The 5,572-nt window shown below is 39.8% G+C and overlaps 1 protein-coding gene across 1 annotated transcript in view; it reads left to right on the top strand.

Moving 5' to 3' along the window:
* Window positions 1-2,900: 2,900 nt before the first annotated feature.
* The window catches only part of zbbx (zinc finger, B-box domain containing), a 140,295-nt gene continuing 137,623 nt past the window's right edge, over window positions 2,901-5,572 (top strand). Inside the window, exon 1 of the mRNA XM_073041022.1 lies at window positions 2,901-2,946. The gene's annotated coding sequence lies outside the window, so the exon portion shown is untranslated. The remainder of the gene's footprint in view (window positions 2,947-5,572) is intronic.

The following is a 5,572-nucleotide window of genomic DNA, read 5'->3' as shown; positions in this document are numbered from 1 at the left end:
TTTTGGATTTTCAGGTGTTGTTTTAACCACCTACACAAATTTTATAAAGAACAATGTACAGGGACAAAAAATATCAGGAAACTTTTGTTTTCACAATCTCAATGCAATAATTTTAAAACTAAAGATTCACCAAATTGGATGGAGATGACCTTTTATGCAAATGAAACATGTGTTTTAGTCCCTGTAGATCTCCAGTGGCATCACTCATATTATTTTGGAGGAATTTCCAAATTCAAATCAAATTCTCCACTCCACATAGCTTACCCTTTCTTTCTTCTCTGTATTAGAACTGGCTATTTCCGCCTGTCATTTTTTTGGCTCAGTTTTTCTTTGTTCGTTTCATCCAATCTGGCCTGTTGGGCACATCCTACAATATGCAAACAAAGAAATATAACATACTGTTAACTGTACATATTAACAAGTTCAGTCTCATCTACTAGAGACAACCCATCTCTCCCCCATTTTGATGGCTACTGAAAATTAACTAGTGTTTTTTTCCTCTTTTCCAGTTCTGGTGAATGGCCCAGATAAGAAAACGTTAATTGTTTCCCTTTCCATTGATGCTGAGTGTTTCAACCATTTTCTGTTTTATTGCAGATTTCCAGCTTTTGAAGTTTTTTAAAAAAAAATTCATTTTGGTTTATGTCCCAATGGCTTTAATGAATTTGTGTTCATGTTCATCATCATTCCCCTTTTTTCATTCAAAGGTTACAAAGGTACATTTAATGTCAGAGAAACGTATACAATATACATCCTGAAATGCTTTTACTTCAGTGCTGTTCTGTTTGTTTGCTTTCTTTCATGATTAGGTCTTCTTATCTTATATCTTTGTACTGTGTCTATTATGATGTGTCTTTCTTTACATTTTTTGGCTGAATGTACAAGTTAATTGAAACTTGAATGAATCAAGAGAAGAAAACAATGAAGATTGTTCCCAATAAATTAACCTTTATTTAGCATTATTCAATGTGCAATTAACCTGCAAATGACAGTGTTTTCCATTTCCAAAAGTCAGTTTGTGTGATGGCAGCAGAAGTTCTCTATGTCAGCTGTACTGATAATGTTTTTGTTCATGATCCAATATGGTTTAATTATTCTGCAAGCAACAAAAAAGTCAGATCAAATAATCCTGCAGGCTATTACATTAAACGATAAGGCAGTGACAGGGCAAAAGTAATCCAAAGGAATATTACTCCAAGCCTCTTGGCTTGCCACTCTTTTCTTCTCTCTGGAGGTGGATATGCAAGTTATAATGATAGTGAAATTCAGTGCACTTCATCAGTCCAGACACCTTGGAAGTTGCTGAGTTTTACAAAACTGAGAATAATTCAGAATGAAGTATAACAATATAAATTCAAATTGATAACTTATCAACCTGCAACTTTATTTCATTGCTTTCAGATGCTACCTGACATACAGCCAGCAATTTTGATTTTAATCATAAACAATAGAAAATCTGCAGATGCTGGAAATCTGAGACACACACACAAAATGCTGGAGGAACTCAGCAGGCCAGGCAGCATCTATGGAAAAAAAAGTACAGTCAACATTTCTGGCCAAAACCCTTTGGCAGCACTGGAGAAAAAAAGCTGAGGAGTAGATTTGAAAGGTGGGGAGAAGGGATAGAGAACCACCAGGCCATAGGTGAAACTTGGAGGGGGAGGGATAAAGAGCTAGGAAGTTGATTGGTGAAAGAGACAGAAGGCCATGGAAGAAAGAAGAAAGGGGGGTGGAGCACCAGAGGGAGGTGATGGATGGGCAAGGTGGTAACATAAGAGAAGGACAAGGGGATGGAAAATTGTTAAGGAGGGGAGGCATTACTGTGTTTGAGAAATTGATGTTCATGCCCTCGAGTCTGAGGTTACCCAAACGGGAGATAAGGTGCTGTTCCTCCAGCCTAAGTGTGGCCTCATCACAACAGTGGAGGAGGCCATGGATGGACATATTGGAATGAGAATGAGAAGCGGAATTAAAATGGGTGGCCGCTGGGAGATCCCGTATGTTCTGGTGGATGGAGCGTAGATGTTTGGCGAACTGGTCTCCCAATCTACGTCAGGTCTCACCAATATAGAAGAGGCCACGTCGGGAGCACCTAACATAATATATAACCCCAACAGACTCACAGGTGAAGTGTCACCTCACCTGGAAGGACTGTTCGGTGCTTTGATTTTAATACCAACTCTCTGGCATCTGAAGAATTTTGTTTATCAAAAAGAAAGTTATTGTTAGGATTATATTAAACGTTTGTGCTAGCCACTTACAGACGATTCAACTGCTACCTCAACTGATCGCTGAGCATTTTGCATCAATTAATAAATATTCTGGCTTTCCCAAATTTTAATGGCTGAACTGAATATGTCAAACATCACTAAAGCCAAGGTATTAACGATGAATAGACTGCATGCCGCTTTAAAAAAAATGATAATCAGTTCTCTGATGGTTCAGAAATTCCAAAGGCGTGGCCAATGTCTCCCCCATTTATAAAGCCATCAAGTTCCTGTTATCCCAGGACCTACTGTTGCAGATCAGTGTATTCACGAGGTTGGGTGTGTGTGGATGCTGCCAGGGTAAGGGACGGATACGGGTAGGTGTGTGGTCGCAACTATGGTCCAACTAGTCTGATGAACCGAAAGTTACAAAGTTAAACTCAACAAATTCGACTTCCCTTGTTTCCCGTGCTGATGAGGAAATATATTATCTACTGTTGATACATATAGAACTGTGAAATTTAAAAAAAAGTTTTGAGGTACATCCAAATATACAGCTCATCCGATGCCAGATTATCAGCACTGTACTGTTGCTCGCGAAATTGATTGACAGGAGAGTCCCAGGCTCAGTCATTGGCGAGATTTCATTCGGCGCCCAGTATCGCGAGAACACGGTCTCCATGGTAACGACAGGCGCTACAAAGCTGCTGCGCCCGGTGCGGATGGTCGCTGAAGTCAGGTAGGGAGATGGGCTATGAAGCAACGCAGTCCTGGTGAAGGCCACCACATTCGTTTGTGTTTCCCCATTTCTCTCCTCAACTTCTTCAGGAATCGGGAAATAGCTTTTTCATTTGAGTTTGGGTCGGGGGAGAAGTAGAGTTTTACTTCTAGAACTATTTTTGTCTAGAACTAGCTCATGGCTATATATAGACTTCAGGTAGTCAACTGCGATCTGAAACGCTGCCTCAGGATTTCTTGCCACAGTTGCCGTCTGATCTGCTTAAGATATGCTGTAATTTTTCTTTTAGTTTAAGATTCTCTTTTGCAGCGACGTTTTAAGTGGGATAGAGCAGGGTCGAGTAACAGTAAAGCGAAATTTATGCACTTTGCTAAATGGATGGGGAGATGTTCCCCGGAGCAACTAAAGTTAGGAAGGAAGGTTAGGTAAGGAAGGCGGGCTCTGTCGTGGGCAAAGTACTGGAGAGTTTAACATCGGTAGCTAAGCGAAGGGCGCTGAGTAGGCTACGGTCAATTATGGAAAACTCTGAACATCCTCTACATAGCACCATCCAGAGACAGAGAAGCAGTTTCAGCGACAGGTTACTATCGATGCAATGCTCCTCAGACAGGATGAAGAGGTCAATACTCCCCAATGCCATTAGGCTTTACAATTCTACCGCCAGGACTTAAGAACTTTTTAAAAGCTATTATTAATGCTTTTTGAGATAGTGAGTTAGATGCATATCATATTTTTTACTGAGTTAAGTACTGTATGTAATTAGTTTTGCTACAACAAGTGTATGGGACATTGGAAAAAAGTTGAATTTCCCCATGGGGATGAATAAAGTATCTATCTATCTATCTAAACTACGCTCTTACAAGATACGTGACAAAGTTGAATGATGTTGGGCTTGGATTGAGCCGCGAGAAGAAATAGGAATTTGTTATTGGTGGAGATTTTTATTTGCTTGTTTTGGAACTATTTAGCAATGTACAATGTAGTATATTTGATAAAGACGAACTACTGGGGTCTTTAATATCCATTACCAAATGTGACAGAATGGAGCCCCAAACGATTGGCTGGCTCAGTGTGAATGAAACATAAATTATAATCGTAGAATCTGAAGAACAGAAACACAAGAGATACTGGGATTCATCTGCAACACACAAAGTCAGGAGGATATCAGCAGGTCAGGCAGCAACCATGGAATGAAGTGAACAGTCAATATCACAAGAACAGAAATGGGCCCACGGACCACCTTGACAATAGTACTGTAGTACTGTGAAGTTCATCTATGCTAATCCCATTTGCCCACATTCAGCCCTTTTTCTTCAATGCCTGTCTTGTCCAAGGACCTGTCCAAAAGTCTGTAAAACATTATAATGTAATTTTACCTGTCTCTCCTATCTCCTCTGGAAGCTCATTCCATACATTCCAAATATAGTAAAACCAAAGTTATTCACAACTGCAATAAGATGCCCTCAACTTCTATACTGATTGTCTCAGCCTAAGAAGGCAAGCATGCCAAATACCACTTACACTGTCCTATTGATGTTGATTCCACTTTTAGGAAGCAATGGACTTGCATTCCAAGGTCTTTCTGTAGAAAGCATCTTGGTTTCCTTGGCTGCGTAAGTCTATGGAAAACACTGTCTGGTCCTGCCAAACTTGAGAGACTGAGATGGCTCTCCTGCCCCAAACCCTGGTTTGTGTGGATACAATGTTACAAATTAGTGCCATGAAATAACAGACAATACACTGCATATGATTAAAGGAATTTATGAATCTTATCTTAACTAAAGTGTTAGTAAAGAAAAACAAAAAAGAAAAGGACCTATTTTAATTAAACAGTCAAATGTGCATAATTTGGAGCTCATCTTGAACTTCTCTGCCACTCGCACACTGGACTCTCGATCAGCATGAAAGCACACAGCACCTTCTGAATGTTGCTCGCTATCCATCTTGAACAAATGGGTCTCCCACTATTTTGCTACGACTGGTTCTCCCCAGCGTCTTCCCTCTTCACCTCCTGCCAAACCAAATAAAAACCCCAAGACCAACCTTAGTGTCCCTCATTAAGAACACTTCCCCCTAATTCTACCATCCTAATTGGATGGCACATATTCTTCATCATCCCTTATCTTCAACAATAACCGACACAGGCTGACAGCAGAACAGACTACTCTTACACAGCATTACAGTAAAAATATGAACCAGGGCATTACATGTACATTAAGGTTCTAGTCATTTATTCTACAGTAAGTGCCCAAACAGAAATTAGGCTTCCTGAAGTGCATTACTTCTCACTTGCCTGGATTAAATTCCACCTGCCTCCACTCTACATGACCTGAGTATGAGGAAAACAGTATGAGGTTAGTTGAGCTTCACCTCATGAACCTACCTATCTTAAATAAATCTGTCAGTGATAGTTTAGATGCTAAAGATTACTTAAGAATCTTTAGAAGGTTGACATTTTTCATACAAAGGCAATTTGATGCTATTGTCACACTGAAAGGTAAATATAAAATACATATCTAACAGCTGACATCAGTAAATCTTTTAGATGCTCTAAGATATTATTAGCAAAATCATATACCAACACAGAGTCTATATCTGCCATCTGGAGGCTTCAACTTCAGAGTTC

Source organism: Hemitrygon akajei, chromosome 3 (assembly GCF_048418815.1).
Source record: "Hemitrygon akajei chromosome 3, sHemAka1.3, whole genome shotgun sequence".
NCBI lineage: Eukaryota > Metazoa > Chordata > Chondrichthyes > Myliobatiformes > Dasyatidae > Hemitrygon > Hemitrygon akajei.
This window is presented reverse-complemented; position numbering and strand designations above follow the sequence as displayed.